Below are 14,197 nucleotides of genomic sequence, written 5' to 3' on the forward strand. Positions count from 1 at the left end.
ATTTTAATTCCTTCCTTTTGGAACTATCTGATTAAGTCCTCAGCTCATTTTTCATTGTGGTATTTGTTTTTTTTCCTGATTTCTTACCTATTTATCTATTTTATATATGTGTAATATATTAATCCTTTATGCATAGCATTGCTACATACATGTTTTGTAGTTGTTTGGCCTTTTAATTTTATCATGTTTGACATTCTGAAGTTTCTAAATGTTATATACTTAAATCTTCTATTAGGTCTTACTATTTTTCTTGTCAGTTTGTACTAACTCTTTATAGAGTCAGAATTTTAATCTTTTGTCATATTTGTTGCAAATATTGTTTTCCACCTGGTTGTGTGCTTTTTGTTTTGTTTAGATTTCCCATGTAGATTAAAATGTCACTTTTTACAGGCAGTCACATTTATCTCTTTTTTTCTTGGTAATATTTTTCCCTTGTTCGCATTGAGAAAGACTTCTCTCAACTAAAGATTGGTTGGCTTCTCATCTCACTCAACATAAAAGCCAAAGTCCTCACCATAGTCCTCTAAGCTTTAAAGGAATGGGTACCCAGATGCTTGTCCACCTCCTCTCCTATCTCTTGTCCCCTCATCCCTGTGATCCAACCATATCCCTGTGATCCATCCATATCCCTATAATCCGGCCATGCTGGACCTTTGCATTTGCTGAGGCTTCAGCCTGGAAAATGTTTCCCCAGTAGCCATGGGACCCTTACTTATTTCCAGTGTCTAGTCAAATATCACCTCCTCAGAGACCACCCTAAGTACAATTCAGACCTGCCTCTCAAGTCAGGTGTTCCAGGTGCCTGCTTTATTTCTGTTCACAGCACTTAGCACCTCTGACATATATTTTCCTCTTGTTTATTTTCTGATGCACTCCCCCAAGTAACATGCAATCTCCATGAGAATGGGGTGCCATTTTGTTCTCTGCTCTATCTCCAGCTCCCAGACCTGAATCTGGCACACAGTAGATGCTCACAGAATAGTTGTTGGTTGAATGAATGAATAAATGAATATTAATTGCCCACCTAGCATTCTGTGCTTGGATTGTTCCTTCACTCGGCTAACTCCAGGCATTTTCAAACTCATTACCTTCTCCAGAAAGCCTTCTGGGAACCCTCAAGACACCATCAAGTATTTGTCCACTCCTTGTTCATCATTCATGATGAATGTCATTGCCTTCACCAATGGTGATATAATGATATGTTTACATGGCTGTCTCTACCAGCAAACTCCTTGAGCTTTTCTTCAATTTTATTTCCATCACCTAGCCCAGTACTTGCCCATAGCAAACACTCAGTACATTTTTTTAAATGAATGAGTGAGTGAAATGAATTAATCTTTTGTAGTAGGTTGGTGCAAAGGTAATTGCGGTTTTCGCCATTAACAGTAATGGCCAAAAAAAAATTACTTTTGCACTAATCTAATATTCAAAAAATACTCACCAATTTCACTTATCTGTGTATTCATGGTTTATTTTTGGAAGTGCCTTAGTGGAAAGGTTAAAAGCATGGGTTTTTGGAAACAAAAGCTTTGGGTTCAAATTTCAGATTTGCCACTTAATATTGTGTGTGGGCAACTTATTTAGACTCTTTAAGCCTTAGTTTTGACATCTTTAAAATTAACACCCACTTCTAGGATGGTTGTACAGATTAATGTGATATCTGCTGAGCTGCTAAATGTTCAGTACAGAACCTGGCACAACAAACACCACCTAATCTTCCAGTAAAGAGCTATGCTTTTCTTGATGTAAGTCCCAGTCACATCTTGTTAAGGTTATTCACAGACATTTTATGCACTTTTTGCTGCACTAGTGAATGCCATTTTTTCTCATTATTTTTTTCTAACTGGTTTTTATGATATACAGAAAACCTATTGATTTTTATACATTCATCTCACATCCAGCTAGGTTTCTGAACACTTATTAATTCTAAAAATTTCTCAGTTGGTTCCCTTGGGTGTTTTACGTACACAATCATGTTGTCTACAAATAATGATAATTTTAAGGAGATAACTCTTTTGAGAAGTTTGGCAGGAAAATCCAATTCAATTCTGCAAATATTTATTGACTGATAAGGTCAATTTTGGACAAATTTAGTTGGAGATGCCAGTGGGACATCCAGACAGAGATGGCCAGAAGGCAATTAGGGCTGTAGACTGGTGTTTGGGAGTGCAATCTGGACTGGAGATATGGATTTGTTGAAGCCATACAATTAATGAAACTGCCCTAAGAGGAAACACAGTGGGGAGCTGCAGATGCTGGATAAATCATTGTGCCTGCTGAAGGTGTCTCACCTGCCACACGGAGTGCCAGCTGGACACCTCAAGTCTACAGTCAGCCTCTGGCCCATCACTATGCATGCCTTCTGGCAGGGGCACCTTGTCTGCTGATGAAAGAGGCAGGGGTCAAACAGTATCTTTGGCTCTCTGCAATGACCCTTTAGGAAAGGACCAAGAACTAGGTCATTGGGGATGCTGGCACTGAGCCTCCCCTGCACAGCATGTGCCTCAGTCACACCACTAATTTGTCACGTGTAGTGCTTGGCCCTTTGCCTTGTATGCCCTTCCACTGCAGCCTTCTCAACCTAGCAAATCTAACTCACAGTCCCAGGCTCAGTTCATCTCCTCTAAGGAGCCTCCTCTAGTCTGCAGGCAGTTACTCTTCTCTCTCCGCCACCCCCATCTCCCTATTTCGTGCATTAAGTGTTGGGTGAGACAGTTATCACAGATGTTTCTAATGAAGATGTGCATTATTTTTTTTTACTACAGATCTTAACAATCAGAGAGATTTCTGTGAATGTGTAATAGCCTAATCCAGGGTTTCTCAACCTCGACACTATCAGCATTTTGGGTGGGATAATTCTTCATTGTGGGAGGCTGTCCTGTACACATAGGATGTTTAGCAGCATCCCTGGCCTCTACCCAGTGGATGCCAGTAGCACCTCCCAATGTGACAACCAAAATTTCTCCAGACATTGCCAAATGTCCCCTAGGGGGAAAATCACCCCTAGTTGAGAACAACTAGTCTAATTCTTAGCCATATTGAAGTTCCTAATGAAGGTTAGAAATACTCCCTCTAGAATCACATACATAGGAAACTAACCTCCCACCGTTTTCATTCATTTCAGGGCATTAGCAGGCCAAAGGAGCCTATCGCTGGACCCCCCGCCCCCCCGCCCCATGACCTGAAGTCTTTCATCTTTGTTATGCCATGCCTTCCTTGGAGCCTGGTGACACCATCTCAAATGATATCTTTAAATATGTAAAACAAAACACATAGAATTGCAAAGGAAATCAGTTATATCAAAATATAGTTTTTAAAATATATTGAAAATTGATCATATACTAATAAGTGCTCATTTATTAATGCATTATTAATAAGATCTAGCAGTGGGCCTGATACATATCATAGTTTGAAGCATAAATGCTACTTCAAGATAATTGTACCAACTGTAATGTTCTATGGAAATATTGGTGATCTTACCAGTGACAAATTCACAGGTACTGGTAATACCACTTCGGTGTTTGTTGCCTATCTTCACGATTGGTAGAAACGTTGTTTCAGTAGGAGATTAGTGAAAATAATGCAATTGTCTTCATCCAAGTTAGGGACCCCATGGATTCTGTCAAGAACCCCAAATTCAGTCTTTCATTCAGCAAATCTGGGGAATGGTTGGCTTCGTTCCAGGGTGTATAGGTGGGGGTGTTAATGGGCAGTAGGGAGTTGGTGGAGATGGGAGGAGCAGATTGCATACAGTGTGGTCCATGCCTTCAAGGAGTTCACAGTGGATTGTAGGAGACAGACATGGCCCATCTTACTAGCCATCTCCATGTAACAATTGGTTCAGGGAAACCACGTTGTTCAATCTTAGAGGAACAGAAAGGAGCACAGACAAACCTAAAAGGACTGGTGCTTTCATGCAAGTCTGAGAAGGGACCAACATTTTTGTGCTTCGCTAACATTATCTCTCTAACATTTGCAATGACCCTTTTGAAATGGCTGCTACAGCCCCACCCCCATCATATTACAGGTGAAGAAACTAAGGCTCTTCAAGGCTTAAAAACATGTTCAAGGTCAAACAAATAGCAATGGAAAAGCTGAGATTCCAACCCAGATCTGTACAAAAGCAAAACTCAGGCTCTCAACCCTACCATCCTTCCCTCTGCCAGGCTGCAAATATTTCACACACCATCTCGGGACATACTCCCAAAGCTATAGTCCTGGTTCCACTCTGCACCCAGCGCCAGGGGTCAGAGCCTTGGATTTACTGAAAAGAGCTTAGCACAGCTGCTGTGCCTCAGGGACCTGGATACAAAACAGGGTCTCCTGTTTCCTCTCAAGCTGGGGATGCATGCAACAAAGGCACAAAACAATGCATAGCAGGTGGAGTGAAGCAGCAAGCCTGTCCCTGTACCATATCCAATTGCTCCGTGAGAATAATCCCATGCCACTCAGCTTCCTAATTCTAACTCCAGGCTTTCTGATTCTCCTGGACATGTTTAACACAGAAGCCACCACTGTGGACCAAACATGATTTCCCCTGCATAGCGATACAGATGCAGTTCATTTCCCATCATCCTGAGCCAACACTAGTCAGGGGTTGTTTATTATTTTGACAGGGAATCCTGGACTAGCAGAAGCAACTCTGCTTTACTGATTCTCATTATGCCACATCCCTGGATCAGCAGCAAGAGAAAGGACCAGGTATCTCTGGGGCCAGGAGCCTCTGCCAGGCTGGTTCTACTCCTGTCTGGGTCTTTCAGAGTGAAAACGAGGAACTATCATTGAATTCTCCCCAGCTGAGAAGATGCCTGAGCTATGGTTTTGGTCCACGAGACAATGGCTAAGCACAGGAACAGATTCATGAAAGTTGAGGGCTTAGCAAATGCTTGATTAATTCATTTACTTATTTTGAAAATCGTATTAAGCACCCACTGTGTCCCAGGCATTATTCCTGCCCTCATGGAGCTTACGGTCTAATAAAAATATATTATTAAACATTTTTTTCTGTGCCAAGTACTGTCTTATGCATTGTACATATAATAATTCATTCCATTCTCACAACTGTATGATATAGGTGCTATTACTCTCCCCATTTCATAGGTAGGGAAACTGAGGTCTAGGAAGGTTAAGTAATGTGCCCAAGGTCAGACAGCTGATAAATAGTGGAAATAAGAATCAACCCCAGGCAATCTGGTACCACATCCTGTCTTCTTAACCACTACTCTATCATAGATGATGGATGGATAGATGGGTGGGTGGATGGATGAGGGGCGGACAACATAGTAAGCTAAACCCCTTTCTAGAGCACTCTGATACAGCAAAGAACTTCACCTTAGGTAGCCCTTTCCTCAAGTATCAGACATGTCAGTTAGAACTCCTAGGCTTCTGCCCCTTTGCCTGACATTTGGGGAATGAGTCCACTATGGTGAGGTTCAGCACAGCGGCAGAAAGGGGACCACATGGGGACATCTGTGCACACTGAACTTCCCAGAAGAAAAAGAATCATAATAACTCGGGAAATAGGAGTGAATTGTCAAAATATGTGAAACCAAGCCTATGCTGCTGTTTCTGTCATCATGAGAACCTCATGATGGCAGAACCACACCTGACTCACTGTTAAATCCGAACACAAGGTTTGGCATTTCATAGACACTCCATTAATATTTGTCAAATAAATGGATTAATTGTCTGCTTGTCAACTGTGTCTTGTTTTTTCTTTTCATTTGTTTCTTTATCCATTAAAAACACATGGCTCCTGTTTTATCTGGTGGAGCTGGCCTCATCCCTAAAGAAAATAAGCAACTTTAAGCCCTGTGCCCGTATGAGACACATATTTGAAAGTTAATTTTAAAAATGAGAGAGAGAAAAAGAAAACAAAACCCTAATGAGAGAGAGAAAAAAGAAAAAACAAAACCCTAACATAGTGCCATGGAATGAGAAAGCCTGGGTTCTTAACTCTGCTTTGCCACTTGCTACCAAGGAATATGGTCAAGTCCCTTAGTCAGTTAAGGCTCCTGCCCCTCTATGGAATGGGGTTCTCAAGACCACATTCACAGAGATGCTCTGAGGCAGCCAGCCCGAGTGAGTGGTTGGTGCCTGACAGGAGCAAGAGGAGCCCTGTCCATGGTCCTGAATCGTGAATGTCCTCAGGGGAGGTTGTTTCTCTTGATCCTAAGCCACTGGGGACGCCTGTCCAACCTCTCCCATAATTTCTGCACCAGAAGAAAAAGGAACTACAATGATAAGAAAATAATAGAACTGGTGAGATAAAGAAACAGAGGGATAGAAAGAGGGAAAGAGGCTGAAGAGGGAAAGGGGTGAAGGTAGAAAAGAGAGAGCACTGCAGCTCCATTCAGAATCCTGAGTGCCCGAGACTCTGTCTTCCCACCTTGGGCCAGACGGAACCACAGTAGAGATGATTTGACACAGGAGTCCTGGGATAGGGAGGGCAAACCTTCCAAGGTGTACTCCTGAGATGTTCCTGGCACTTATTCTTCAGCAGCCAATGACATGGAAGAGATGCCTCTAGATGCCTCTAGAGATGAGGGGTGGGAAGACTTGAAATCAGAAAGCATGAGGGCCAGCATCAAAGAGGGCATGACATGAGGTCACCAGCTGTTGTACGCATCCTCTTCTTTCTCCATAGCAGCCCAACGCCCTCATTCCTCTGACAGCTTCAGACTGGACATCCACTGGGAATCCAGAAGGTTCATTCATGAAGACAGTGGCAGCAGATCCAGGGCAAGCTCAATCCAGATCATTCTTTAAATTAAGGCATTCAAAGAGCATCTGCAATTTCACTTTGTTTTCCCAATCTTCAGCAGATGTGTTTCTCATTTTACATACAAAGGAAAGGGTTTTGTGTTTTGATGACCCCAACTGCACATTTGAATTGTATGAGCACTGATGGTGTTTTGAAAATTGTTCCTATCAAAAGGGAGAGCTCAAATCAGCTCCCACTGCTCAAGCAAATGAGTGATGGGGTCAGTATGGACCTGGTTCAGCTCAGACCAGTCTAGATGCCAACAGGGACTCATCCTTCAATGAACATTCGGCATCTTCATCATGAAATTTTTGCCAACCCAGAATGGTATTGCCTACGTTGTCCCTCAGAGTTTTTACAGTTTTGGGTTTTACATTTAAGTCTTTTAGAGCTTCTGCACAGCAAAAGAAACTATCAACAGAGTAAACAGACAACCTAAAGAAGGGGAGAAAATATTTGCGAACTATGCATCTGACAAAGGTGTAATATTCAGTATCTATAAGGAACTTAAACAAATTTATAAGAATAAAATAAACAACCCCATTAAAAAGTGGGCAAAGGACAGGAACAAATACTTTCCAAAAGAAGACATATATAAGACTGACAAGCATATTTTAAAAAGCTCGATATCACTGATCATTAGAGAAATGCAAATCAAAATAACAATGAGATCCCATCTTACAACACTCAGAATGGCTACTATTAAAAAACAACAGATGCTGGCAAGGTGGTAGAGAAAAGAGAATGCTTTTACACTGTTGGTGAGAGTGTAAATTAGTTCAACCATTGTAGAAAGCAGTTTGGTGATTCCTCAAAGACCTAGAAACAGAACTATCATTTAACCCAGCAATCCCATAACTGGGTACATACACAAAGGAACATAAATCATTCCACCATAAAGACGCATCCACGTGTATGTTCATTGAAGCGCTATTCACAATAGCAAAAACATAGAATCAATCTAAATGTCCATCAATAGTAAACTGGATAAAGAAAATATGGTACATATACACCATGGAATACTATCCAGCCATAAAAAAAACAAGATCATGTCTCTTGCAGGAACATGAATGGAGCATATATATTAAGATCTCCATCTTAAGCTAGAGGCCATCATCCTTAGCAAACCAACACAGGAACAGAAAACCAAGCACCACATATTCTTACTTATAAGTGGGAGCTAATATAAGAACACATGGACACAAAGAGGCGAGCCACATACACCAGGGACTACCTGAGGGTGGAGAATAGGAGGAGGGAAAGGATCCAAAAAATAACTATCAGTTACTAAGCTTAATATCTAGGTGACAAAATAATCTACTCAACAAACCCCCATGACATGAGTTTACCTGTATAACAAACTTGCACATGTACCCCAAATCTAAAATAAAAGTTAAAAAATAAAATAAAATGAAATAAAATATTAACTAACCCCCTACTTCCATCCCTGGCACCTCCAATCTCCCTTACCTGCTCTATGTTTTCTTACTTTAATAGCATGTATCACTCTATAGCACCCTGAGTAATTTACTTATATATTGTACTTACTGTTTGTTGTTTATTTCCTCCTGCTAGAATATTTACTTCACAAGAGAAAGGCCTTTGTTTTACTGACTGATACATCCCAAGTGCCTAGAACAGTGACTGGCACATAGTCAGCACTCAGTTAATATTGGTTGAATGAATAAACTGCAATCCAGCGCTTTTACAAAAATACAACTTACAGGGACCCAACTCCCTAAAGGCCTAGGAAACCAAACCAGTTGGTGTGGCTCTGTCTGGTAGCACACAGACCCAGAAACCCAGCCCACAAAGAAAATCTGGGAAGGAAGGATCCTGAATGCCACTTGCCCATGACTTCCATTACCATCTCCCCACCAGACTGAGTTCCTTGGGGACAGAGAGCATGGTCTGCCTTTTTTACCCCTACATCATTGAGGACCCAGCACAGAGCTGCCACAGGATGCATGTGTCAGTAAGCAGGAAGTTGAAGGAATTTCAGCCATCATTTATCAGGCACTGACTGTGTGTGCCCCACACAATGATGACCTCGGTCCTTGTGTTATTTCTGTTAAAACTTCCAATATCCCAAAGAAGCAGATATTATTCTTCACCCCATGTAAGAAATGAGGATCAGAGTAAGAAGATTGCCCAAGCTCACACATACAATAACATCTGGCAAAGCTGGGGTTAAAACACAGGATTCTCTGACTCCTGAGACTGAGATCTTAACATATAGGCTCTACCACCTCATTGGTGTGAAAGAGGAAGGGAGGGAGAGAGAAAAAGACTTGGGCTGGTCATATGCCAGACATAGCATGGAGGCCTAAAAGAGCCGACCAGAGCTAAGAAGCTTTTCTCAACTAGACACGACTCCATTACAGCCCTGTCTCTGTCTCCCTGCCCCCAGAAGAAGGACAGACGTGGCAGTCTTGGTTGAAAGGGAACTTATTTCAATAAATTATTTCAAACTCTCTCTCTCTCTCTCTCAGTTTGAATGAACTGAGGGAAAAATATATCTGAGTGGGTAGACAGATAATCTAAAAATTGTGTCAGGGAGTAGAGAAATGTACTTCCTCTTACAGTCTCTATAAAAGGAAACCCTAACAAGCCCATTGTTGCCCCTTGCCCATAAACATGCAAACCAAGGTGAAAAGCATGATCAGGCTGGGCACGTGGAGACACTGGGTTCAGAACCCACCTCAGTGACCTCAGACTTCTGGTTAGAAGACATTGCTATGGCCATTTCCCCATATGCCCAGTTCTACCCTTAATGGCCTTTGCTCACCCTCGGATTCCCCAACCTTGTCAGCTGTAGCTCCAGCCTATATAACTACCTGCTGTCCAACTGCTTCCACACTGCAGCAGACAGCCCTATCTATAGGCACTGCAGCCATGAGGTAAGTCAAAGGGTTTCCCAGTGGACTGCTCTGCAGAGTTCCATGAATGAAGGTCCTGAAGACCCTTCAAAGCCTCCAGAAATACTTCCAATGCTAGCCTTCTTCTCCTGTGGGCATACTATGCTTTGTCATCATGCCAGAGCCAGAGGCACGAATTTCCAGGGTTATACAGGCGGCCTTGAGAAAAATCAAAAGTATATGTTGAATGAATGAATGTGCCTTCCAATAAGATAATCTATAAAAAGTAAAATCTAATATAGGCCTCTAGAATCTAGTTTGTCCAGTGCTAGAGATTTCTGGCAAGAAATGCATTGGCTTGGGAGTAGCATGGGGATATAGAAAGAAAAGAATTCAAGCCAATTCAATGGATTTTTACCAGGGCCTCCTAAAAGAGAGTCTGACCCTTCCCTGACAATGCTCGTGGCTGAGGGGCAGCTGGTGTGTGGGTGTGTAACATAGGAAAGCAAGGAATTTAAAGAAAGGAGGAAAAGAGGGACATGGATGGGAAAGTAGGACCCAGCTTCAACCCCACCATTGTGAGCTAAGCTCTACTCCTGGCTGAGTTACTCATGGCTCAGACCTCTTAACTTAGGTTTGGAAATGGTTGTGTCTCTGAGCTTCCTCATACACTCCTTGTGACACTTCCCAACTGAATTCTTAGGATCAAGAAGTATTTATCTCCCCATGTCCCCCAAGAGAAAGTGTGGGTCTTGCAGTGCATGAGTTGAGAGAGCCAGAGGTGTCACATGGGGGTGGCAGAACAGGGACCCAGGACCTCTGACTCCTGACATGTCACAGATGCAACATCCTCTCAAAACATGTCTAACCTTGAAACAGCTAGGAGCACATGTTCATCCATAGCATGAATAATATGCAAGATGCACATGGGTGAACAAAGCAAGAACACACTTACATTCGACCATCACATGCCCCATGGTCACCTGTTGGTTGACAGGGACTTTATTATGGCCCAACAAGACCTTTACAAGTGAAAATCCCTGGCACCCCCTCATGGCCCTTACAGTCCTGTGGCTTCTGCTGAGGGACAGTGGGGGAAAGGTGCCTGGACGAGGTGCCAGGGGCTTGGGAATGACATCAGCTAGATGGCAGCATAGGAAGCCCCAGACATTACTTTCCACAGAAACACTGACTTAACAACAATACACAGTGCAAAAAAGCCTTTATGAGAACTCTAGAAACCAGTTAAGAAGTTACAATATCCCAGGCAAGCTCAAAGTGAAAAACCACCATACTGAAATGCGTAAGAAAAATTGTTTCATGTCAACCATAAAAACCCTTCAGTGAGACTGAAGGAAAAAGTTCAACTTGCAGCTTCCCCCTTGGAAAGGAAAGAGAAGAAGAGCATGGCATACATTCAATGTTACCACTTTTCAGTGGGCTGCAGATGGACTGGTTTCTATCTCACCTGACTCAGAGTGCTGATGGGGAACCAGCATACTTTCGATGCTTGGGGGCCACTGAGAACAAAAGACAGTTCACTGGCTTTTTGCAACATCAGAGAACCTGAGTACCATAATCAGACACAAGAGGGAGCAAGAAATTACAAGCCCTTTAAGGAAAAACAAACAAGACCCAGCAAACCTCTTTAATTAAGAAAGTACACATGCAAGCTCAGAGAATCTATATCCCCAGGAAAACCCCCAGAACCTCTAGCTGCTGAAGACCTTCACTTGTGTAAAACTACTCTGTAAAGTCCGGGAGAACTTGTTTGTTGTTGTCATTGTTTTTCAAATGCAGAAATCACTCAAAAAATAACAAAGCACACTAAAACAAACAAACAAACAAAAAAGGCAACATGACTCAACTAAAGGAAGAAAATAGGCTGAGTACAGTGGTTCACACCTGTCATCCCAGTGCTTTGGAAGGCCAAAGCAACAGGATAATTTGAGGCCAGGTGTTCCAGACCAGCCTGGGCAAGATAGCAAGACCCCCATCTCTAAAAACAATTTTTTAAAAAATAGCTGGGCATAATGGTACACATATAGTCCTAACTACTCAGGAGGCTGAAGTGGGAGGATCACTTAAGCCCAGAAGTTGAGGTTACAATGAGGTATTATCACACCACTGCATTCCAGCCTGGGAAACAGGACGAGACCCTGAAAAAAAAAAAAAAAAAAAAAAAAAAAAAAAAAAAAAAAAAGGAAGGGTGGTGTACACAAGAAATCTTCAGAAACCAATCCTAAAGTAATGGAGATCTATTAATTATTTGACAAAGAATTCAAAATAATTGTCTTTAAGAAGCTCAATACACTACAAGAGGACACAAATAGACAAACTAAATAAAATCAGGAAAATGATGCATGAACAAAATGATAATATCAACAGAAAGTTAGAAACTATAATACAAGATCAAACAGAAATTCTAGAGCTGAAGACTATAATAACTGAATTTAAAATTTTACTAGAGGGGTTCAATAACAGACTTAATCAAGCAGAAAAAAGAATCAGTGAACTCAAAAACAGGTCATTTGAAAGTATTAAGTCAGAGAAACAAATAGAAAAAAGAATGAACAAAAGTGAATGAAGCCTAAGGGACTTAGAGGACCCCATAAAATTGACCAATATGTGTATTATGAAAGTCTTAGAAGGAGAAAAGAGAAAAAAAGGAACAGAAAGCTTATTTGAAAAAATAATGACTGAAAGCTTCCTAACTCTAAAGAAGAAAATCAATATCCAAAGTAAAGAAGCTTAAAAGACTCCAACTACGATGACCCCAAAGAAGTCAATATTGAGACAAGAAAAAGTTAAAGACAAGGAAGGAAAGAATCTTGAAAGCAGCAAGGAAACAAGACTCGTCACCTACAAAAGATCTCCCATAAGATTATCAGCAGATTTCTCAGCATAAACAGTACAGGCCCAGAGGCCAAAGAAGTGATATATTCAAAGTGCTGAAAGGGAAAAGAAATCATGTCAACCAATAATCCTTTATCTGGCAAGATTGTCTTTCAAAAATGAAGGAGAAATAAAGACCTTCCCAGGTAAACAAGGTGAGAGAGTTCATCACCATTAGATCTGCCTTACAAGAATTGTAATTAAAGGACACACCAGACAGCAACATGAAAGCATACAAAAATATACAACTCTTTAGTAAAAATAACTATATAGACAAATAGAATCCTGTAATACTATAATAGTGATGCCTAAATCATTTTATTTCTAGTATAAAACTTAAAAGATAAAAGTATAAAAATGTAAGTATAAAACTATGTTAATGAATACAAAATTGTAAAAGGTGAAATTTGTGATATTGCTAATACCAAGTGTGTGGGGAGAAAGGAGGTGTAATAAAGTGAAGTTTTTATACGCAACTGAAACTTGTTATCAGTCTAAGATAGATTATTATAATTGTAAAATGTTTTATGTAATCCCCATTGCAACCACAAAGAAAATACCTATAGAAGATGCACCAAAGAAAATAAGAAAGAAATCAAAGAATGTCACTACGATCAACAAAACACAAAGGAATGTAGCAAGAGAGGAAAAAGGAACAAAGTAACTAGAAGATACACAGAAAACAATAAGAAAATGGTAATAGTAAGTCCTCTATCAGTAATTACTTTCAATGTAAATGGATTAAACTCAGCAATCAAAAGACATAAAGTGGTCAAACTGACTTATAAAAACAAGATCTAACTATATGCTGTCTACAAGAGACTCGTTTTATACATAAGGACGTACATTTAAACTAAAAGTAAAAGAATGGACAAAGATATTCCATGCAATAGGCTAAAAGTGAAAGAATAGAAAAAGATTTTTCATGGAAATGGGAACCAAAAAGAGCAAGGTGGCTATATAATTATATCAGAAAAAATATACATTAAATCAAAAACTGTCACAAGAGACAAAGAAAGACAGTATATAATGAAAAAAGGGTCAATTCAAGAAGGAAGATATAATAATTATAAACATATATGCACCTAACAGAAGAGCACCCAAATGTATGAAGCAAACATTGACAGAATTAAAGAGAAAAATAGACAGTAACATGATAAGGAGAAAAGATTTCCATACCCCACTTTCAATAATAGATAATTAATCAAACAGAAAATCAATAAGGAAACAGAAAACCTGAACAACACTATAGACCAATTGAACCAAACAGACATATCTAGAATACCCTATCCAACAACAGAATATACATTCTTCTCAAGTGCATATGAAACATTCTTCAAGACAGATCACATGCTAGGCCATAAAACAAGTCTTAATAAATTTGAGAAGATTAAAATCATACCAATTACATTTTTCAACTATAAAGGAATACAACTACAAATCAGTAGCAAAAGGAAAACTGGAAATTCACAAATATATGAAAATTAAACACCATACTCTTGAACAACCAATGGGTCAAAGAAAAAATCACAGGGCAATTAGAAAATATCTTGAGATGAATGAAAATAAAGATAAAGCATGCCAAAAACTTACAGGATGCAGCAAGTGTTACTAAGACAGAAATTTACAGCAGCACATTGCACATATATTTAAAAAAAGAATGATCTCAAATCAATAACCT

This window comes from Mandrillus leucophaeus, unplaced genomic scaffold (assembly GCF_000951045.1).
Source record: "Mandrillus leucophaeus isolate KB7577 unplaced genomic scaffold, Mleu.le_1.0 Scaffold493, whole genome shotgun sequence".
Lineage (NCBI taxonomy): Eukaryota > Metazoa > Chordata > Mammalia > Primates > Cercopithecidae > Mandrillus > Mandrillus leucophaeus.